Source organism: Wasmannia auropunctata, unplaced genomic scaffold (assembly GCF_000956235.1).
Source record: "Wasmannia auropunctata unplaced genomic scaffold, wasmannia.A_1.0 LD334170.1, whole genome shotgun sequence".
Classification (NCBI taxonomy): Eukaryota; Metazoa; Arthropoda; class Insecta; order Hymenoptera; family Formicidae; genus Wasmannia; species Wasmannia auropunctata.
In genome coordinates this window covers 295,754-320,793 of record NW_012028720.1, presented here as the reverse complement: position 1 = coordinate 320,793, position 25,040 = coordinate 295,754, and the positions used below count along the sequence as shown (strand labels likewise).

The window sequence follows — 25,040 nt, the reverse complement described above, 5'->3', positions numbered from 1 at the left end:
GTTTCATAATGCACATCCGGTAGTAATTTTTTTTTTAATCCGCAATGTCGAAATTATGCTAAGATCGGCTGCTTAATTTTACAAAGTTCTGCAGGGTCGATTCTTCTACTATATCTATAGCGCAAATGATTATTGATTAATCTAGTCCAAAAAAATGTGATCCAAGACAATTGATGAATTCATCGCTTAATAGATTACAATTACTCTCAATTAATTCACTATGCAAATAAGAAGAAATGACTTGGATCGCCGTTGTCAAGATCGGATGGTGCTACAGGTGACTCGTCATTCCAACGCGAGGGTTAAAGCCCTCGTCAGGTTGCAATGAAGACTGCAATTCCTGCACGGGCAGACGAGAGTGAGATTCACGTTGGAATGCACGTGCCAACCGGAGACACCGCCGGTGCAAATGTCAGACTAATCATGTGGGCCATCTGCACACTTCGGCTTACCCGCGCCATTGTTTTCCGGAAAATGCAGTCTTTTGTTCATACAAGGAAAGAGAGAAACGGTGATTTGTCTAAGTATATCGGGTGTGCAGAATAGCACGATTACGAGAATAGCAGTATTATCTTCATTTTAGTTAGATAGAAATTTGATAATCGTTTTTATTTAAATAAAATAAGTTAGCTGAACTTGTTTGTATGTGGACGTAGATATTTTTCATTCGTGGAAATAGTTATGTTTAACAGAGAATTGATATTTTTTAGCCATATGATATTTAATTAAATATTTTCACTATTAAGAAATATGTTATAAATTTAATATTAACTGTATCCTGTTATCTTCTCCCTCGTTAAATTTTTTATATTCTCCATTTCTCACGAAGAAGCTCACTTTATGCTTTCAGTGTATAATACAGACATACACAGAATTATATTTTTCACGGTATTTCAATATTTCTTTTTGTACAGACTGTTTCTTCTAAACAGAGTCATAAATTACTTTGATCGGTCATTAACACATTGAGCGTACTCATCTTCGTACGTTACTCATCACATGCTAAAGGCAAGCTTCACATTTTCATAAAACGAGAGTTCCGTGATGGAGCGGAACGAATCGTTCTATCGGGAAACGAGTGTGCATGTGAGAAATCAGGGTTGCTGCCCACATAAATCGACAGGGATAGTCGACAATCGAAAAGTGACTGCGCCGAGGGTCGGCGATTCTTTTTGCGAAACTCTCGAACGGGACGGACCTCGTCGCTCTTCGTTACGCGTGATTCTCGCACGCGGCGCGTGCATAAACGCGCTGCAGACGTCAGATTTCTTTGTGGTGGAGCCCACGTGTGCATAATGGGCCATTACGCAGTAACGCGTACGCAGGGAAATAACGCGGTTCGCATTTGCATTTCCGTGAAACGTTTTCTACGCAGTGACGACGTCGAAACCGCGCGCGGGCACGAACGAAATTATCCGAAACCGCAAAATTTGCCAATTATTGGAGCAGATAAGCGCAGCAAATATTCCAATGAATGTCCACTGTGAGTCTTATCGATTTCTGCGATTCATGCTTATACGGATGTATAATTGAATTTCTTAATTATATTTATTTTACATAATTATTTACTATATAGCGGTTACCATTTTAGCAGGAAAAATTAATTGCTAATGAATTGTAAATAAGCTGTCATTAATTCATTGATTGACATCATTAAATAGGCTGAAAACGATTTATATAATTCAAAAGATTGTAGCAATGTTTGAGGAGCATATTTTCTCCCATTCTCTACAATTCAAAACAGAAATTTTCTCTTTGCTATATTTAATGAATTGACATAACTCGTATTTATTATTACAAGATAATATTTGAATAGTTCGATCGATAAATAACGATTTGTTCAATAAATATGCTCATCTGCAGTATAACGTGTGTTGTATCTAAATGCAGTCGTTCATTTTGCCGTTTATACTTGCGACATACTTGTTTGCATTTCATTGCCGAACGCTCGAGGGAACCCGAGATCTCTTACGAGATCTTAACGGACCACTGCAGCCTATATTTCCCAAGGAGCAACACATTCGCGCCGCGGATATACTAAGGATAATAATCTATATGCGCGAAAATTAATTTTGCTGTTATTATACTCGTTATTAGTTCTCGTTGCCGACAGGTTGTTTTCCATTCACGTTGCGTCTCTATACGTTACATCGAGGACACTCGCATCGACAATCGACGTTTAATTCCTAACGCGATAAACATTTTAACGGGGCACGAGCGATCGTTAAGTGCAGCTTCGGACGACCGCTACGCTATAAAATTGCATAATTATAATCTTTTTTTACGAGAGGGCTGCTCCATATGAAGACTCGCAAAGTAATGCATGTCTTTTTTTTATCCACATTTGAGTAAAGAAACGGAATGTTAATCTAACTGCATTACCGCTGGACAATTATCAATGTAGGTCTGAGTTGCAGTGTATCAGATTCGATTTTTGAAACTTTGATGGAATCTTGTGCGTAGTTAAATGTTTACAACTCTACAATTAGTTGTTGTTTCAGATAATTAACATTTTTTATCCTACGAAATGTAAATTAATTATTGTGCAAGATAAAATTACGTATAAATATTTATAATAAAACATATACATGTAGCAAAAGAATTGTCAAAAGTGTATAAAAGAATTAATTGAGCCTGTTGTTTTTCACACTGAAAAAAGTAATCTTGCAATTATAGCGAGAATTATTTAGATTTCTACTATTATACATATTAAATAGTATTTATTCTTTCTCTCATACACACACAAAACAGCAAAATTATACTAAATTTTGCTAGCTTATTTTTATTTTGTTAACGATTGTGGGGGACACAAGGAGGGTAGAATCGGTTTGTGAATTATAAAATTTGAAAATTACACGTAATAATTGTCTAATAAATTCTTTTAGCTCTCAATGTCTTTCTTGAAAGCTAAACGTTAAAATAATCAACAAGTTTTCTCCCTCTCTCTCTCTCTCTCTCTCTTTCTCTCTACGTCGCAATGATGCTGATCAACGAAATCCGAGCGCGATCCGCCGCGTACCCGTATCAGCCTCGATCGACGAGGTTTCAATTAAAGAGACCGCGAGGAATCCGCCAACGCGCGGCCAATAAACAAACTGTCGGATTGGCTCTGTGCGATGTCGTCAGCGCCAATTCACCGCATCAGTTCGAATAATGCTGTTGAGTGGCGTCTCTGGTTTCCTCCTCGCATGGTCTCCTCGTCTCATTTTCTCTCTCCCTCTCTCTCACGTTGCACGCGTTAACCACTAAATGCTGTGGCGCCTCGTTGACCGAGCACCACCATAAATTGACCAATCTTTCCAGTGGTGGGGTCCCCGAGTCCCATTGCCGTCCTCCACGCTACCGTTAGGGCACACTCCCCCCCCTCGGGACCCCCCGCACGCTGGAATTCGATTGACTGAAATTCGACTGGCGATTTATCAATATATTGCACGAGTTGCGTAGCGGATATTAAATCAATTATTGATGGCTCCGTGATGTTTTAGCATTGGTAAGCTGATTGGCGCGATTGGAAGCTCTCGCTTGAAGCGTAATATCTACACATCTTTCTTCTTTAAGAAACGCAAATGAAGCTGAAGGAATTTGATTTTCATTTAATATCTGCAGAAAAAGTATATATCTCGCCATGATTTGATAACTGATTTTGTAACATCTCTCTTTCGTATTCGTTTCCACAATGAGTGTAGGAGTTTTAAACACGTCTTAGATATTTTTACATTATGATGCATTGTAAGCTGTGATTGTACTATTCTCTCGACATATCTGATCTACAATAATCACGAAAAATTTGCAAGATCATCGAGTAGGTGTACAATACGAGATTAAGCCACACCCCGGTAGTTGATATTACAATCATTGAAAGTCAAATGTCACAAACTTACAAATATATTCTTTTGTTAAAATTGAAATCGATAAGATCGCGGATCAATCCAATAAACTTTCCGTTTGCGTAACGCATTCCTTTTTCAAGTGTACTTTTCAACTATTCTCTGTCACGCGATTATTGTGGCTTCTTCGAAGCTAACGCGAGCCGTCCGAGTTCCGTCGTTTTCCAGTGCGTACCGGCTAGATCCAGCGCCGCTCTTTGCCTTATTAGTTTCAATTTCGTCGGGAGACATACTCGACTTTTGTCGTCAACCGCCTTATGATTCTAATATCTGTACTATAATTACGGCGCGTGTTGCGTAATTTTCATGGACCGCTTCATGAATTTTTTACAAGCCCAAACAACACTTAAATTGATATATTTATTAAATTTATTGTAAAGGAAAGCTCCAATCTGTTTTGCACTTTTGAACATAAAAAATACGAAATATAATATTGTATAGCATTATATCATAGATTTATTTTCTCAAAAGAATTCTTGGCTTAGGAAATAGCATTTGATAACACACACAGAAATAAGTGAATTAAAAAGTACTATACTCAGCATGAAATTTTGAAATAAAATAATTTTAACATAGGACGCAATTCCAAAACCAAATTCTTCAAATTTTTATTATTTCCGTATGTGTTCTGTTTAAATTCTAACATTTTAACGTTCTCTTAAATATTAAAATGACTTCGAAAATATTACTTTTAATTATCTGATGATGGCTATTCAAATTATTTCCATTATTTCTAAAATCTGTAGTTAGAGAAAAAGCATCTGCCTAAAGAGGCGTTTGCATCTAAAATTATACTTATTATAAATATAGTTTCCAAGTAGTTTCATCTTCTCGTAAGAACGAGCGATATTGCCTCGATATTACAGCCGAAACGGAAACTGTCGATCGCGCGTCCATACCCGGCGGGATAATCCCGCGGATGTGTATACCTATACCTCGTTGTAATCCGACCCAGCGGGAGCAGGTTATCGAAGGAATAAGGGGAAGACGGGTATGTAAGACCGCGGCGAGGAATCGCTCGTTCAGCAAAAGCCCTCGCGTCGACGAGACGCGACGCGTTTTCTTGCCGGGATATATATATATATATATATATATATATATATATACATATCGATATGCGCTTGCGGGACGTAGCGGAATCTCTTCTCCGGGGCATATCGACTATCTCTATCTCTTCTTCTCTCCGCGCGCGAAAGCCGCGTCCGTAGAATCACGGATTTTTCTCCTTTTCTCTTTTTTTCTCCTTCTCGTCTCTCTTTCTCTTTCTCGCTCTCTATATGCGCGTACAAATAAGGCGTCCGGAGACAAATGACGCGGGAGAGGGATCAACGCAGCCCGACACAAAGCATCCCCTGAGCACCCTTCCCGGAGTCGGAGGTGACGTCACTGACAATGGAAGGTCGAGCTGTGATTAAAGATCGAGGGACTCCGTAAAAACTCCTTCAAAAGTACCGGTGGCGGGGACGTGCGAGGGAGGTGATGCCGGGAGGTGAGGCCCGCGAGGGAGAGGACGAGTCGCGAAGGGGGACCGGGGGGACCTACCGGCGTGAAATATTGCCTCCGCGGCACCCGACAGCTATATGACATTTCCGAAGGGCATGGAAGAATCCCCGCGAAGCCGCTCGGCATTTCTCGTCCGCTCACCCACGATCGCGTTTTGCCTCTTTTTACAGAGTGTGTCCATCTCTCCCAAAGATTATTTTGCGAAAGATTCTAACGTAATCCGCGATGTTGCGACCTTAATATCGTCGTTTTGCATATATATGAATTCACTAAATAAACTAAATAATAAATAATAGAAATAGATTAACTAATTTTTTATTAAAATAAACTTTTTATCTTTTCAATGAAATTTTATGAAAAACAATTGTATTTAAGGATTCATAAATATTGAAAATAAAGTATTCTTCTTAATTTAGCTTCCTGTTTAAAAATCTGTTGTTAGAGCAATGAAAAATATTTGAATCTGTTTATCAATCTAAATATATGCAAGGTTTCATCAAACTACAAATTTTTTTTAATTTAGTCTAAAGAGACGATCTCATTGGCAGATGATGTAGTGAATGTTGGACATCTTTGGTCGACTACTCTTTTTTCCTTTCCCGCTGTGTTGCACAACTTTTTCTTTTTTCTCCATCACAATCTTTGTTCTTCTACTAACCAAAGACTTTTTATTTTTAGCTTCAATGACTGCAGAAGAAGAGACAGTTCTGGATTCGACATGCAGCCCACATTCACTAGTAAAGGCAAACGTTTTTGAAGCATACGACGCGCGCGTAGCTTTCAGAAGAGAAATCAAGGATAATGCTAATCTTCCATCTTGACGTATAGTAAACTATATAATTATGTGTTCTATAAGTAGATCGAAATGCATTCCTTTAATAAACACTAATTATAAACCTAAAGCCCTCATCTCGCTTTCGCAGAGAATTATAAACGTCAAATTTCAAGCGATGAATATCATGCGATAAACTTTAACAGATCCTTAAAGCCATAAAGTTAGAATAATAGCATAAGCTTTATTAGAATAATAAAGGTAAAAAGGATATAAAAGTAAAAAGATATGCGAAAGAAAGTGCGCGCGCGCACACATGTAGTTATAACGCCGGATATCATTAACAAACATCAAGTTCTTTTCCAGAAAGTGTTTCACAACATTTCTTCTTATTCGTATAACAGTATTTCCTCACACATCGCCACTTAGCTTCGCGCGAGAATGATCCTGATAGATAACGGTGGAATTCGCCGACGAGACGCGATTGGTGATAACGAGCCGGAGGGAGAGGGGACGCGGTGTCGGAGAGGAAGTTCATTACGATTGTACGCGCGTATATACTCGATAACTTCTCCCCGCGATCGCGGCGGGCAGGGAATACGGGCGTTGCGCACGTGACGTAACGTATAATTTACCGCGCTTAATTCCGCGCGTCTTGTAACAGGTGACTTACATTAATGGCTTCTATCTCGCGGCCGCGACGCAGAAGAAAAGCCGGGCCGCTTTATCGCGCCGCGGAGAACCGCGGAATCGCGCGCGAGGATCTCTTCTCTTCTCCGCCGCACGCGGAGAAAGAGAATGCTATAGCGAGTAGTCCTGGCGATCCCCGCGCAAATTGCGAGCATAAATCCTTTACGCGCGATCCAACGCGCGGATGATTAACAGTCGTCGCGAAATCAGCGCGAGAAGGCGAGTTCCGCTATGAGATACGCGGTCGTTAAAAACGGCCGCAGATTAGAAATCGCTTGAGAAAAAAAAAATCGTGACACATGCCAAGCCAGACTACGCAGGTGGTTGATGGCAAGATAAGGATCTAGACATTGTGATAGCTCGGATAAAAATTGAAGTCACGTTATTTCAAAATTATTGGTTAGTCTGAAATAATTAAAATAACACTCTTTTCTCTTTTTTTATATAAAAAATATATGAAAATAATATACTATTCTAATAATATATATTTTTTCTGTTAATTTTAATGAATACAACGTTGTAAATAACAATTAAATATACAATTGAAAATAGTAGAATATCAATATCAGAATTATAGGTCCGAATATTTTTTTTTTGCTAAATAATATTTATATTTAAATTTGAATAATGTATTACTTGGCGCAGCAAGCGTTTTAGTCAAAGATAACCTGAGAAATGGATGGCTTTCCAAGCATGTTGGCCTAAAGCTTGTACACATCACGAAATTATTTACACGCTATTACGCATTAGCGACGACGTTCATTTCTCAAGCACCAGACAAGTATCGACAGCCGGAACTCTTCAGCGCCTTGAGTCTCGCGTCACGGTCAAGGAGCGGTCCACCGGGTTTTCTCGGATGCGCCCGTGACGCGAGACGAGACGAGACGAGACGCGCAACGAAGAAAAGCGCCCGGGGAGGGGAACGACGAGGAGACGATAATTATACGGTCGGCTAATCGAGCGAGGCTGCGCGGACGGGTGCTAACAGGCGCGTTAATAAGCGCCCCCTAAAAGGAGCGCACCGGCTCGGGCACGAGATCCCAATACGCTCGTTGATCTCCAAGATTTACAAGCTAGCTCCGATCGTGTTACAGTCGTATACGCAATGAACACGCGCTCATCCAGACGTACGATATCTGCAGCCGCATCACGAATGATAAGGATCGCAACCGCGGCAAGGTTATCATTACGCGTCGCCGGATGTATTCCACGATCGATTTATTCGCATCGAGGGCATGGATTCGCACATTACAGGGACAGCTCTCGCGTTGAGGCAGTCCCGTCTCGCTTTAGCGTCCAGTCTTTAATGAGCTAATCGTCTCGCAGGCGCGGCCATCGGCGCGACTCGCTCGACGATCGCATCGGCGCGGAATCGCCGTCCGTAAAAGTGGCTTCGCGGCGGCGATAATTATGCTTTTGATGTATATCGCGGCGCCTCGCGCTTCCTCGCGCGACTCTCGCCTCAAGATAATAGCCGTAGACGGCGGACAGTTTTACGGGATATCGAGGGAGAGCATAAAGGGGCCAGACTTACCGGGGGCGCGGCGGGGTAGCTGTCATTTCTCTCGTAACGGAATCGAAAGTGTCGTAATTACGCGACGCGAACGGCTAATTAAGTCTCGCTCGCCCCTTCATCGCTCGTGATTGTCAAACCCGGCGAAATGCTCGAGACATCTCTGTCGTAACGCTCGACCCGCTTCCTCTCTGCGATTGTCCAGCTAGCTTCGTAGATTCGTACCTATGTAAGGGTTACGTCTGATGCAATTCTAGCACGCTTAATTGAAATGTCGATATTGCATTAAAGAAACAAGATCTGCGAGTGCGAATTCAAGGATTCGACGGTGACGGTGATTTTGGAAATTAAGAAAATTGATTAGTAAGCTTAATTCTATCTTTTCAAAATGAATTCTTAAAATTTTTAGAAGATTGCTTTATTGTTACACTGGATTTTTCAATTTTAAGTTTCGTGTAAAAAGATTCTTCTAATTAAATGCAGCAAGAATGCAAGAAAGAACCGTTTTCGATATCGTACGCGATGGATCATCTTTGTGTAATTACGCGTTGGCATGAAAGCGCAGATTCTCGACAGCAGGAATGCTAACTGTATCGTAATTAATTATGTATGATAATAAATACCATACATAATTAATCATACAGCCACGTGTCGTATGATGGCTCACTTCAATAAACATGACAGAATACAATTCTTTCGAAAGAATGCGTGCACGGAAAAAACAATTTTGCTGAATCCAGATCTGAAAATAATTTTTGTTCAATAATCAAAATAATTTTGTGCGAAAGTCAAAGTGATTGCTAAAATATCAAAACGTTTTATAGCAATGCTCATCAGCTTTAACATTCCAACCAATTATTTTGATAATTCAACAAAAAATTATTTTCAGATCTTTTTAGCAAAATTTTTAGACCTTTCAACAAAATCGTTCTTTTCGTGTGGTAATAATAAACACCAGTAAAATATATTTACATTTTCAAATTGTTCATTGAAATGTATACTTCTTGTTTTTCTAAAACATAACTTTCTAACAAGAAATGTCAATTTATAATAGCTTCAAGTATAGGTAGTGTACTTAAAAGTTGCTTCTTAAGAAGATGTAAGTATAAGGTATAGCTCATGCCAATATTAATCTTCCCGAGCACGTGTGAACAATTTATAAAGACATAATTACACACGTTTGTCCTAGGAAGCTGCTGTAACTTCAAGCCACGTACAGTCGTGCACCGTGAGCGTGAAACCCCAGATCGATGATGCTGAACGGAAGTGTCATAGCACACTCAGTTCCGCGCACTGCGTGCGGTACGCTGTATCGGATATCACAATATTGTGAGGAGCCGCCTCCTCGTGTATAATGGGCATCGCACACACACGATGGGCCCGCGCGATAATTATCATAACAACACCGCATATTTAGAGACGTTTCTCTCTCTCTCTCTCTCTCTCTTTCTCCAGTCCCTATCGGGGCTACGCATCGAGGCGACAGGCATTAAACCGAAATACACACCCCATAGGTGGCCCGTACGTACGTACAAGCGTCCCGTTTAGGAGCCACATTGTCATGTTAATGGCCGACAATGCCAATCCTATTACGTCGTTCGGGTAGCGGGCGCCGCGGGCCCTTTCGGGGCCCTCGCGCCCGACCCGACGGGCCTCCGAGTGAACTCGGAACTTCTCCCCCCCCCCTCTCGTTTCCCCCTGCCAAATCGCGCACAGGCAGGTAGATCCCCCGGCAGGCAGGTGCTATACGAAGGTCAACTTTTTTTTCCCATCGACGCTCTTTCGCGCGAAACGTGCCAGGATACGCGCGTCGCCCTGTCTACAGAGGGACTCCGCCCTTTCGTCCCTCGCCGGGGCGCGAGATCGCGGACCGGTTTCGAGAGCACCCGGGGCTAAATGTCAACAACGGCATAACGGCCTGGTTAGAGGATTACCACCCGTCGGAGGACGTAGGCCGGAGGAGGGTAGCGCCAGACTACAAAAGGTCGTGAACTTTCTCTATACGTGTCATAATCCGTCTGAGAGGATTCGCGGCCGCCGATCTCGCTCTTTCGCGCCCCTTTCGTGCCCTGTGCCGCGCGCCTCGCGTTTTTCGTTCCTTCGTGCCTCATGTTATTTATTCCCGCGAAGGACAAGCCCTTGTCATGTCGCTGTTCCGAAAGAAGAGCGACGTGAGAGTGCTTAATTTTAATGATAATGTTAATAGTAACTAATTTTAATAATTTCAGTAATCTAATTTTAACTGTATAAATGCCTTATATAGAAATTTGTTATCTCTTTCCGAGGCTCTCTCAGGTTTCTCTCATTTTCAAAACTCGGAGATATGTCTAAAATGAAATGTATATATATATGTATATAAAATTATTTTAGAAATACGAAAATAAGAAAAGAAAATGTGCCTATAGTTTAGATTGTTCCAATTCGACAACTCACAAATGTAAAAGCTTTTTGAATTGAAAAAACTTTTTGAATTGAAGATACTATCCTATTTCATTCTATTCTAAGCGGAGAACCTCTGCTTGGTTAAATCCCGAACACGAGGGTCGCCGGCAAACATCGAGCCAGGGATTAGCGGAAAGTCGCTTTTCTCGCGTATTTTGTATAAGGTCGACCGCAGCGGCGACGACGATTAGCGCGACGTCGATTTCAATGCCGGGCCGCATTACGTATTTCCCGACCCGAGATGACAAGAGAGGACAATGGCACTGTACATTTATTTGCACACGGTTATCCAATTCTAATTCGTGTTGGGATAACGCGCACATTAATCGCACAGGATGAAGCTCACAATCAGTATGAAATAATCACATTCAAAATTATAGTGTAAGCTGAATTTATTTAAATCGATTTTCAAATTGATGTTACATATCCATAAACTGATAAATTGAAAAATATATAATTTTTGTCAATGGAAATGCAATTATCAAATAATATCAATAAATATAAAAAGTTATGAGTTTTGTTAATTACATTTTTGTATAGCACCGTGAAAAATGTATAGGATGTATGATCATAAATTTGTAGAAGTAAATGATTACACTAATAATAGTGCGGTTGTTGCTTAACGTTTGTTCTGTGTGGTTAATAAAGTTTGGAAAATGGATGCGATTTTATTTCAAATTATCCGCAGTATTTCGCAGAAAACTCTATTGTAAGCTGCACCGTCGGAATTTTACGATCGAGCTTCAAGGCTATTCAAGGATCACTAGTAAAATAACGACCTGGGCCGAAATAACGATCATGTTGCTGAAATATGTTACTAGCTTATCCAACAGTGAAACTATGAGGCTCAAGCCGAACTGGATGCACCAGCTTACAGGGCCGAATTTACTTTTCTTATATCCAAACTAAATGTGTACATTTAGAATTTGTATGACTTACTTCCGTGAGTTCGGTCGAGATTCGCCAGAGAAAAATTGTCAGTATATCACTCCGAAAACACATCCTGTTAAATTAACAATTAATCTTCTAATGATTTCGATGAGGTCAATTTCCAAAATCACAGATGCAAAAAGATCATTAATTATAAATCGCCATTTCCATTGAACGAATGTCTAGACTAGAGATTATCTCCAGACGGGTACAATAGCATCATCATTAATTTAAATTTTGCAAAACCGCACCGCGCTCTCGATTCGTAGGGACGCACAGCTCGAGGATGCCGGCCCTGCTCGACAGCGAAAGGCGAGGGTGGACACGAGGCCGGGCGAGAGTGTGGCAGAATACCGCGTCGCGCGTACGGCGGGGTGCGCACGAGGAATCTATTGATAAATTCAGTGGGCACCGTAAACAATGCGGCAACAATGTCAATTATGCGCCCGGCGCCGATCGCCGGCCGTTGCAATTAATCGGGCGGCGGCGCGGTGCGACGCGCGCGCGCACGACTTTACGCGGTAATTAATTGCGCCGCGTGGCGTGCGTGCGTGTCGGCGCGTTTGTCCACGTTGGCCCGCGAACGTTGCGCTTTCGGCCGCCGCTGACCGGTGGTGTGGTCAGTGGTGATGGGTGGAGTGGACCAACCGACCGACGCGATGTAACGGTGCCGACGAGGCCCTCGATCCCTCCGCCTCGACCTCGCCCGACCGCGGTAACTTCGCATCAACTACCTTCCAACAGAGTTTTACTCGACTTCCACTTTGCGAAGCTTCAAGCACGACCTCACCTCCACCTTTCCTATTCCTTCCCTCCCCTTTTCTTTCTCACTGGATTCTGCAATACGATCATATGTTTTTCAATTACGTTGTTTTATAATCAAAGCGACTCATTCGCTGTATAACACAGTAGTTTAGACTTTGCGACGCATGTCACCGTCGCTATAATTACAAGTGCCATTTTCTTTAGTCTCAATACGAAATTGATAAGTTCTTCATATTTCGTGTATAAGTTGCAGGTATTAAATCTCTTCAATGAAAAAAAAATCACACGACTTTGATTCCATTAAAAAAAAAAGAAGTTTTAAATCGTGCCATTGATTGGAAGGAAATTTAAAATACCAATGCAATATGTATCTATAAATTGAAGTGATTATTTATGTATCATGAAAATCAGTTAATAAATTCATTTTCCATGTATAGCACCCGCGGTGGAATAATCTACTAAAATAAAATTATATTGACTTGAATTTCTGTCTTGAGAGCGGCCCACATTCTCAAAGACAATGCAATATCTCGCCCTTCAGCTTTTCTCACGGCAATCCATCGAAGTACGGAAAGACCGCAAAGCGCGTGGATATATGTGTATATCGAACTCACCGGAATTGCACCGGTTTCAATCTCGACGTCGAAGTTTACGGCGGAGTCGGCGCGGCGTTATATGCATTATCCATGCGCACGTTCATCGACACGCTCGACGGGCTCATCGCGCCTCGATCGCGATCGCGGATATCGATAGCCGGCTCGACGTTGGCGAGGTCGGCGAGAGATACTCTCTACCGTCGGAGAGCCGCGTGCCGGACGATCGGCGTGGGCGCGTAATGTATTCTTGGGATAGACAATGTGGCGGGCACGTGGGCTATAGAAGCCAACTCGACCGGACTCGGTTGCGCCCCCCGGCCCGTTTGGTCCTCCTCCCCCACCACCCCTCCTCCCTCACCCCCCATCTCCGCCCCCTCCCGTATCCTCCCGGGGCCCCATAATGAAGCGTTGACGCGGGCATAAAACGAGCGCGCCGGTCGAGACAATGGAGTGATTGAGCGCGGGCAACGCCAAAGGGTTGCCCGCCGTCAACCCCGGGGTGAAAATGTCAGTAACCAAATGTCAGGCCTTGCCTCCGGGCCTTTGAGAGCCTTCCCTATCGTCCCGTTTCTCTATGCGTGCCTCCACGCGTTTCCCGCCCGCATCGCGCGGAAGTTCTTCTTTCGAAAGCGTGAAAAACCTTCTCGTGTAACTTGCTTCGAAGATAAAACTGTAAAATGAGATAATAAGATTCGATAATACAATACATAATTTGATGATTCTCTTAGTTCCTATTGTTAGCTGTAACAGAGGCAACTAAAACAGGGACAATTGACGCATTACTTAGTACAGCTGATGTACAAATCGTCCTCGACAGCCTTCTTCGATGCAAGTTTAGCATCAGGATTTTCTCATATTTAAAATGCAGGCGATTTTAAATGTCGATTACGATCAAATTTTTTTATTAGTGTAAATTCCGAAATTTAATTAAATAGCAGTGCTGCGAACTAAAAATTCAACTCAATTTCTCCTGTCAAATGTACCGTAAGTGAATACCTAGCTGCAATCTCGCGAGCAATGTGGTGAACGCGAAGTCGAGAATATCGAGTCGCGGGAGAGAACCACACGCCAGCTTTAAAACCACTCTCATCTCTTCCGGCGTCTACGAGGTGATCACTTTTCGGGGGTAGGATATTTCGACGCGCAAAGGGTCGGCGGCGGCGGGACGCGGTAAAAGCGGAACCTCCTTCCGGCATATTTTATATCCGCAGACGTCCTCCTTCCGAGAGCGCCGGCAACGGCAGAGATTGCTTTCTCGCCGGTAGAGTAATGCGATTTTCGGTCCGCGAGATTGACGCTACCGAGAGGCGAGGGTGCCCAAGAGGCTGCTGCCTTCTTTGTTCCGAGGGAACGGGTTAAGTGGACGCGCTTCGGAATTGGGTTTATCATTTTCTTGCCATTTCGTCATTTATAATACACGCGTCTCTTTGAGCGAAATTAAACACGGCTCGAGATTTCCGACGAAATTTTAAACCGACGAGGACAATAAGTTGAGCAACGCGAATTGCGATCTGTATAAGAAATCGACATGAATCTCTTATTAATATAATTTAGCACATTCGTATGTATTAATGTAGAACAGTTTGTCAGAATTTACTCTTAAAACGTTTAGCTGTTAATTAAAATTAAATTTATTATGTACTTTGAAAAATTATATTTATTACTTTGTAACCCACTGGAAGTGCATTACTGTTACATGCAAGCCAAGCCATAAAAGAAACTAATGGTGTATTACATAAACATATATATGTTCGCGCACATAATGATTAATTCTTTATTTATCACTATCGTTAATTGCAAAGAACTCTAACACCTGTCCCACATCGCCTCCACGCCTCACGTCACTCGACATGTTATTAGGCGCGTGTATTTTAAATAACAATGTATTTTTGTGATCGTAACTGAGAGATTTCTTAATTTGACAGTTAACACGTCCCAGACTTTCCGTCTTCAATTATATCCGTGGTACGTATATCCCATAAGCGTCGCTGTTGCGCGCTTCGTTCCGCGCAAGAGACGTTCGCGGAGTCGCGACATGGAAGGCAGGATGAGAGATCGCGCGGCAGCGAGGGAAAATAAATAAAAGAGCATCGGAGTCGTTCTCTCGAGAGACGGAGAGAGATTCGCGAGAGAGCCGCTCGCGGATTCCTGCGGCGAGCGTTAATGGAGCTGTCGCTCGCATTCGCGCTCGCGATAGGCGATGTGCTTCCCTTCTCCTTCTCTCTCTTCTCGCTGGCTGGCGAGAGGCTGCGGCGAGTTTCCGATCGGATCAACGTCAGCCCAGCAGAAGAGCGCAGAAACCCCGGGAAACACATTGTAGCCGGCTGCGAAGAGCGAGAGCCCGGCACCAAACAGTCACGCCGCGCCGGTCGGTCGGACACTCGTGGGCCGTGGCGGAGAGCCGGGCGTTACTTCGATTCCAATTAAAACGTCGGTCGCTCTTTGTTAACCCGACACCACCGAGCCGCCCGTTCTCGCCTATCCTGTTTTCGTAATAAATTTCGCCTTGAATATTTAAGCGCGCTGTTGGATTTTACATACTTAATTTTCGGGCATACGCGCGCGTTCTCGGAGAGGGGGACTCTGTTGACTCAGCCGCGTGTGATCCTCTTAGGACAGAGGACCGAGGCATATTTTAAAGAATCTTCAACCGGTTGACGGATTTTGTCCACTTCGCGGTCGCTTCATTGCGAACTGGTTACGCGGATAACACGTGACTGCAGTGATATTTATTCATTTATAATATAAAATAACAGCAAATTAGCCACACGGTAGAAGTAACTTCAAATCTATCGGTTATTATTACGCATCTTGTTGTTACTTTTTGCTGATTGATACAGAGATAGTCAACGTAAACGGTCTATACATTGTAATTTGCAACACATTTCCATCTTGTTTCCCGACACAATTTGTTTTTTCTCTGCGGCGCGTACTTAAATAGAAGCATGAATATATGTATATAATTTGCAGCTTTAATTCTGCTCTCCTCGACATCTGAACAGCGATAAAACTGTGATGTATACCGCTCTCGGCTTGGCCTGAACGTCGATAAATGATCGCTTTTCGATCCGGCGGCAATCGCGTAATCCTCACCGCATTGCGAGATTTTTCCCCACCCAGGTGTCCCGCCATGAGCGATTTCATCGTGAAATTGCTATAATTATCTCTCGCGCGCGATAGCGCGATCCGCGGCGCGCGCGCCGATCGCGAGTCAAACGACGTCGATCCGCGCGCCCTTCCGAGGGGTTAATCGATCGGGTGCCTAGATGCACATGCCGGCGCGCATTAGCATCCGAGAGAGCACGCTCATTATATACGCGGCCGGACGCGGCGTAAGCGGGGTAAGTGCTTTAATCGCTGAAACATCTGGATCGCCGGCGCGACAACGCCGGTGTCTCCGCTGCGCAAGGTGCCTTTTTGCCACGAGAAAATGATTACTTACGTACCGGTAATGGGATCGTGCTTTTCCTGCGTGACGACTCTTGCGAAACCGGCATAACGATCTCTGGGTCTCTCCGTCTCTCTCATTTTCGTTTTTTTTTCCTCTTTCTCTCTCATTCACTTTTTTTTCCTCTTTCGCCGCATGTAACCCTTTACTCGAGGCACGCGTGAGCTTACGCAAGCGAGAACGCGCCGCCGGTTCATTCAATTCCATTTCGTCCCCACCGCGGCGCGTGTTTCACGCTCCGCTAATGCGCGTCGAAAGATCGATCGCTCTATCGAGCGCGCGCACCGCTTGTTTCTCCTCGCGTCGAAAACACTTTGATTAATTCGCTCTCGAAAAGAATAAAAATTAGTTAGCTTTGTGAAAAAAAAAACATATTTAATTGTATCAAATCCAAACCAGAGAATTTAAGTACAATCACTTCATTAATTGCATTAGCGTCATAATATTTCGATGTACATGAAGTGCGCGAGCTTGTTGTTTTGAATTGTAGAAACGCGCATTGTACAGCAGACACGGATCTGCTGTGGATTTAAATAAGATGAGAATAATATTCTTTAGTGCAAAAGTGATTGAATACGTAGCTTAGAACATGCAGTAAATTGTGATTTAAAGCCTCTAACAGCAGTTTTATTCCCAAACTTCAAAATAGCTAGAAACGAGATGTGAAAATCAAGACAAATTCATGACGCAAAAGCCACATCGTACTTTCGTGCATGCCAGACAAGAATGACGCATCATCCTATACGCATAAATGTTTCGTAACGCTTTCAGCCGGGTCTTCATTCGACAACTTATTTAAATCCGCTTTGTTTGAGTTATTAATTTACACGCGCGCGGGCAGTTCTTTCGAGCGGGCAACCCCGGGGCACCTTCCCGATGGCGAGGGAGCGATGCGAGATAGCTCTGATATACGCCACACTGTTTTACAATAACGCCGCGCTATATTATATCGCGAGCGTGTATTTCTATGCGCGTGCGCGCGCGCGCGGATTTATGCCGTAAACGCAATATCCTGCTGGTGCGTTTATGCGAAACGTGACGGCCGGTCGCGAGTAATGGCTGGAAAACCAGTTCCTAGCGCGCGAAGCGCGCGCGTTGCCGCCCCGAAGTGTCCGAATGGTAAATCGTAATCTACCGCCTTCCGAGATCGGCGATCGTAACAGGATCGGGAATAGACCGGGGAAAGAGAGAAAACGAGAGGGAGGTGGAGTGGAGAGATAGAGAACGAGAAGTGCGATGTTGCGATTGCCAGAGGTGGGCCCACAATCAGCTCGAACGTGTGATCATTAGCGAGAGACTTTATTAAAAGGCGCGAATCGATCTTAGATCTTGCACACACAGCTGTACACTTACAGTGCACACCGACTCGACGTGCCCGACCTCGTTAGAACGTCGTCGTTGATAATGTCGCACGCACGATGCGTGAAGCGTGCCGATGATATCAGAGCGAATAGGTATCGTTAAGAGCACGGGGACTGAAAGAGCCGGGGCTTAAAGAGAAGATACACTGACGTAATCGCAGTGGCATTTAAATGTAATATAAGAATGTAATATATACTGCATATACGTACACATAGTGTATCATGCGTGCCGGATGTAGCATTTATGACGCATCAACGAAAAATTATATATTTTTTTCGTACTCTCTAAATTTTCTGGAGTGACTTTTTACTCTTTTCGAGAGAATTTCATTTCAAAAGAGTGAAAATACTGCCACTCAAGTGGCCGAGTGGCAGTATTTTCAATCTTTTGGAGTGAGATTCGCTCCAGAAAATTTATAGAATAAAACAAATTCCGAGTAGGACAGAGATAATTTTTTTACATCATCCTCAATTAGTACGTATAAATTATTTCGTTTGATATTACTATCATTGCTCTTAACACGAACACGGTGTAGATTGGAACGTCTCGATCTTCTAATGAACAGCAGCCTCGGTCTAGCGCGTTCCGATCTCGTTGTCGTGGGGCAGGTCAGTATAATTACTGAGCGCCTTCTGCCGGAAATTCGAAGGCGGTGCACGGCGTTGCCTCTTGCACACGGCGCGGCCGACGGGAGGGAGGCAGATGCGGTTGTCACGCATCGCTCGCGAGTGTGGCATGCGAGATGGATCGCGCGCGCTTTAATGCGCACGATCTCAAGGATATGCACGTGCTCTCCGTTGCGGCCCTTTCACGCGGCGGTCGATAGCGCGATTACTCATCATCGATTTCGCTCGCCGTCTCGCTTCGCGATCTAATTTCGCGTTAAATCGCGCACGCGATAAAGCGACGCGAAAGATATCAATAGCAGATATTATATATAGCATTGTACAAAAGTTTACTCTTCGTTTAACTTAGATTCAATCTCTCTCTTTCAATAAATATTTCTCCAGACAGGAGAAAATGATTAGCATACCACATGAATACAGTTTTCTAATACATGAATATAAAGTATAGATTTCAATAATTCGCTTTGAAGATGCGCTGAGAAATTAATAACATAGGATGAATATTTTTGTAACTACTTTCGTTTTATCGTAATTTATTTAATCAATTTTAAATTGAATTGACAATCATAATAATCATAGCTTTAGATTTAGATTATATAAGTCATGGCACGGACCACCTTCGGTCAACATGCATATCTTCGCGTTACGAGATAAGCGAGCGCATGTAACTAACGCGCATTATCCGCGAAAGGTCAGTAGAAAGTGGTCGCGTTAACGTCAAACTTTGCGAGAGACAGCTGTCGCGACGATTATCGGGGACGAGCGAGTTTTCACGATGACGAATCGTCGCCACGGTTCGTCTTTAGATCGAAGTCTCGACAATAACAACGGAAACAGGCTGAAAGATTGGAGCAATAATTGTCTACGATTGCGGAATAATTTAAAATTATATTACGCCCATAATATATAAATATTTCATCGATTAAATATAGACAAATAGAACATACATAAAAATAATATCAATAATTAATAAATATGGAAATAATTATAAAACTTCAAATTGCAATATGCCTTCAAACTGATCACTACATCTAATGTAATTATTAGGTAAAGGAAATTCTTCAGATATTAATGATACAACTTATTTCAAGAAGACATCTAAACAAAACGAAGACAACGTGAACACGAAAATCAAAAATACATGAAAAGAAGATCAGAAAAAAGAAAAATTCTTGTATATCGTCGGTATCTCTAATATTTTTTATACTGATACCAAAATTTCGAAATCCAAGAAAGAGTATCGATATTTTTTTTAGTGTCGGAGCGTCAGTGACCATCCCCAGTCCGGATTTTGCGACGTAACCAAGAGATCGCCCTCTCTCCCGATGCTCTCATGCGAATGCCAAGATGGAAACGTGAATCCCCGCGCGATATGCACTTCCGGGCACGATAGCGCGTCGGAGAAGCGATAGCGCGGGCGCGCGCTTACAAAGGCTCGAGTTACGAGTTTGTGATATTATGGCTTATATTATGCGGCGATTAAGGCAGAACGGGATGCGCAAAGCGTTTTTCACTGAGGCCTCCGGTCGCGTCGCTTCAAGAAGAACGAGGCATCCCCGCTTCCGGTTTTGCTTAATGAAGTTTCGTACGCTCGTAGGTCGCTCGAACGCGCTAAATATTACGAGAGGGCAAAAAGCTTTCCCAAGGTAGGAATTTTTAACTCTTGGTATCAGCACAAGAAATAAACGAGGAAGAGAAGCACTGGTTATAAAGATTATTATTGGAATAAAAGTTTAATAAAACGAAGGAAATTGTAAGATAAATGAAAACATTGTTCATAATAATAGTATAACAAATGTGGCGACTAATCGTAAGTGACAATTATACAAGTCTCATGTTGACAGTTAAAAATTGTTTTTTGCCTGCTCAAGTCGTGAAGAGAGTCGCATGTTAATAATGACACTTTCAAAATCAATAAAATAAAAGATGTCAAATACATGTCGTAATAATTTGAGATGACTTTAAAAAATTTAAATAACACATGAAATTTTTGCTAACACACTTGTACAAATCGCGCAGCCAAGAGTTAAAGATTCTGTTCCTCGATTCGTTTCCTCGATGAATCCCGTGGTTCGTATCGCCGATTATCCGCAGCATAATACCAATTATCGTGCTTTGATATCTAAATATCGTCGGGGGTGGAGCAGAAGGAGGCGAGGCTAGAACAGCGGCGGACGTTCTAGCAGCGGATAAGGAGAGGAAGAGTCGAACGGGGGAGAAGGAGAGAGGAAGGATAGGGCGAGAGAGAAACAGAGAGGTAGCGAGGGAAACAGAGAGCGCGGTCTCCTCGCCTTCGCCCCGCAATAAATTCAACCAGGCGTTGCTTCGAGAGACGGGTTTCCTTCCAACCTCTACGGTGTCTCTCCATGTCGGTTCCGCCCATCCTTGATTTATAGGCGCGCGAGATAGAGCAGCAGCAGCAGCAGCAACGGCGGCAGCCAGCGCGCACCATCGCCAAGGACGCCCGAAAACGCAGAAGACGACCCGTTAGATATCCCGGACCGGGAGGGGGAGAAGGTAAAAAAAGAACGCGCGCGCGAGAAAGGCGCATTAACATCGCGCGCGCTTCGGCGTCAGCTTGACATGGCAGACCCCGGGAGCGAGGTCGAGAGGAGAACGCGCGCGCGATGCGCTCCTCCACGAAAAAGTAATGACGTCGCGCTCCCGCCGGCGGATAAATCACGAAAAAGTCGGCAACGAGCCGACTAACGTCGCTTTGTATTCCCTCAAATTCGAGACGAAGTGCCGGATATTATCAAAATTATAGGACAATGAGAGACTGTGAATGAGATTACGAGATTGCAAAAATTTCACTTCTTCAATTTCTCACCTCCTCTTCGGCATTTATCTCTAATTTTCTGGCTTATTTTCTGAAAATTTCGTTTTACAGACACATAGAAAGGTTTTGTAGCTCTATAAGGGACCGAAGGAAAGAATGCAATCGCACCCTGGTTCCTTAAACGGAAAAATTCGAAGGAAGACAACGCTATTCGTCCGGCTGATCTAATAGATCGCTCGCAATTACGCGAGCTAAATAAAATTGATTAGGAGAGCGGGCTGGGAGCGTAACAATCGGGTTTGATGTTGCGAAGTGATTCGGCCCACACCACGACCCATCGTAACTCCGCACGACCCCGTCGCCGCACCACCACTCCCGTTCGTACGAATCGCAAGGACGTCACGCGGCCACCCTCGTGCCGAGGCGCGCGTCATTCTCTTGCACAGACCGCGATATAACCTAATAGAATTATTTTCCAAGTGCGAGGGGTCGCGCTCCCCCCGGGAGAAGCCAGCCCTCCCCCCCTCCCCCCCGGGGCTATGGTGATCGGGCGACGTTGGGGTCGCAAGCCAAAAACGGGAGCGACAACGAGGGGTGTCGCGACGTCCACCCCGCCGTTTCTCTCCCCGCGTGCGTATTTGCGGTTTCGCGGTGATGGCGATAACACGAACAAAAGAAACGCTAGATCCGCAGGTGCCGTAAGAACCGGTTCCTCGATTCCCTCGTCTCGTTTCCGTTTCTTCTTTTGCTGCCATATCGTTACGCTATTACGATTTAAAACCGTCGTCGTTGTTGTCGCCGCCGTCGCCACCTTGTCCTCTTACCGATCCCTTTTTTTTTTCTTGCGAATTTAAGGCCGAAGTGCGGTATCCCTCCTCGGGCGGAAAGTGTATTTTAAACTTTGCCGAGACTCGTGTCTCAGCATGTATAGGAACGCAACATTGATACTTGATAGCATTTATTGTGGAGGAAAAATTGGAAATATATGTTCGATGAATGTAGAATCAGAAAGAAGATTTTCGATGTGTGTTCATCTGAGTTTGTTTTCTCGAGAGTAATTTTCGCGGGGAGGGGGAGGGGGATTAATTGAACTTAAACTTCTCCAAGTTTAAGTATCAAAAGAATTGTATTTCGTGCGTCTAAGCTGAAGCTGTTTGACTAGTGCGAAGAGTCAGAATGTTTCTAAATAGAATTTTAGTTGACGGTCTATTCTATTGCGAGCGATATTATTAAAGTGACGAATATATTAAATTGATATTCGCAAATGTACCTCGCGCGCGGAATTATATTAATAAACCAGAATTATTAATAAATCTCCAATGGACGCAGAATGAAAGGATCCATTATTTCTATAATTATTTCATATAGTACGTTCAACGTTAAATGTGTAGCCGCATGTGATTTCGAATTTTTTATATTAAAAAAAAATTGGTAAATTTCAGCAATCAGCGTAGATACGAGGCGAGAACGCAAGATGCATGTACTTTCGCGTTTACTGACGAAAGACGGGAACCCTCGTATAATAACAGTGAAACGTGCCAGTAAAACCACAGTCGCGACCGCAGACCATTGTGCGCGTGTTCGAAGTAAAACTCGCCGCCTTCTTCCCGACCGCGCGGCACAGCCTACTGATTAATTAAATCGCGTCGGCTTGATTAGCGCGACGCGACGCGCACCTGCCGCCTGAATATTGATTTAAGATCGCGTTCGCGCGCGCGAACGCGTGCGCACGTGTATGGATATTTTAAAAAGCGCACGGTCATCCTAGCTAACTAGACGTCCGGCGTGCGTGCGTGCGCGCGCGTGTGCGTGTGTGTGTGTGTGTGTGCGTCGTGTGTGGAAAACGCGTGGCATTTTTACGAGCGCCGCCGTTCCGCTCGTATGCAATTATGCCTTTACAGTGACTGTAACGACCTCGCGCGTACGTCGTAATGAGCGGTCACCGAGAAAAGACAGCCACTGACCAGTTCCGTTCTCCACGTTCGAGAGCCGATGGGCGAGAGAGATAGAGAAACGGAGGGAGAAACGTATTAATCGCGACTGTCCGTTTGAATTTTCCGGAGTCCGTCATGTCAAAGGGCGGAGAAAGAGAGAGTGACAGGGAATAAATGGCGGATTAGAATCGTCGTGATTTCAACTGATTTTAATCGAAAAATTAATACAAACAAGGCTGCGAGTATCGTGTTCTTCAGATTTGATTACGCTAAGGTCGTGGAAATTGCAAGATTATTTATGAGAATATTAATTGCTATTATTCGATCGGGAGAGAAAAAGATTTCGGGATTCGTGAAATCGAGAAAAAATAGCCAATATTATGGGGGATTTTAGAATCGTCATAATTTCGGTCAGCTCTCGATTAATTTAATATAAAATAATTGTAAATATTCTCTTCAAATTATATCGCTTTGATACCGATAATATATGATGCTATATATCATCTATGAGGTTATTATGATGTAAGAAACGAATCTGCATAAGCATTTCAGTATTTAAAACAAAGAGATATTTTTTTTTTTTAAGGAAAGGACCTTTTCTACTATAAGATTTTTTTGTTTAATATACTCCTCCTCTTCTGTCTTTTAAATCCTTAATTTTTGACGTATCTTAAAATATTTATCGCACAATTACAGTATGTTTTTTAATGCAAGATTTATTATATGTGTTCATAAACGTCTGATTCTCGGAACCGATCATTCGTTGCTCATTTTTCATGTCATGAATGCGTCGTGCCGGAAATTGCTTAATATAAATGGATTTTTGGTCACAATTTTCATCGTTCATCGAAGTATCAGTCACACCGTATTGTCCCATGCGAACGGCCGAAGTGGCGGAGACGCAGCTGACGATCTCTCGTTGGGATCTAGAAACGGCGATATCGGCTTCGCCCGGCTCCGAAACGGGCCCTTGGACTACCATAAATGACAAACTCGAGGCACGAGGTCGTATCGCGTTATACCCGATTGTCGTTTCCTGGACACCAGAAGGAAGAGCAAGAAACGGGAGTCCTCCGTTTTCCCCGGGGAGGCTCTTTTACGAGCTGTGGCGATCGGATCGGAGATGCGCCGTCGTCGTTGCCGTTTCATAATCTTTAGATTAAACATTGAGTAAATTGACGAAGAATTTTGGTAACAACGGCAAATGTGGCGAATGCTTTAAGTTTCGCTCAAAACTCCGCGGAATTCTCTGTCCACCGTTGGATTATCCGCGCCAGGTCGGTAAATAATCCGCTCGACGTAACGACGACATCCGCGAGCGCATCTCGGCGTAGATCGGCGATTCCGCGTCGTGAGATTGTCGTCCTCTCAACGGATCGACCAACGACGGCCTAAATCACGTCATTTTACGACGCCGCGGTGCTCACCGCGCGTCCACGTTCTCCTATAATCACCATTAAACGAGCCGCGGGGTCATCGACGCGGCGATCGTGCACGGTAACGGTAAAGGTATTCCGCGCGGCGCGGCGCTTTCCTCATTCTCACAATTCCTCTTTCCGCTCCTTTCTTTCGGCGTGCATCGCAAACGCGCGAAAGCGAGCTGAACGAGGAATTAATCGCTGGGTGCGGCCAATTTTCAGCCGAGGTCAGTGGCAAACTTCGACTTGGAGGTGCCCTAAGAGGTGCCTTTGGATCTGGTGATGTTGATAAGAAGCAAGCGCAAGTTGATGTTAATAAGAGTTTAAACAAAAAACATTGAAGCTAAAGAGAAAGACGAGAGAGAGAGAGAGAGA

At 43.6% G+C, this 25,040-nt stretch overlaps 1 protein-coding gene across 1 annotated transcript in view; it reads right to left on the bottom strand.

Moving 5' to 3' along the window:
- Positions 1–25,040, bottom strand: part of LOC105459685 (COUP transcription factor 2) — a 119,993-nt gene that overhangs the window by 6,060 nt on the left and 88,893 nt on the right. The gene's annotated exons all lie outside the window — the stretch shown is intronic.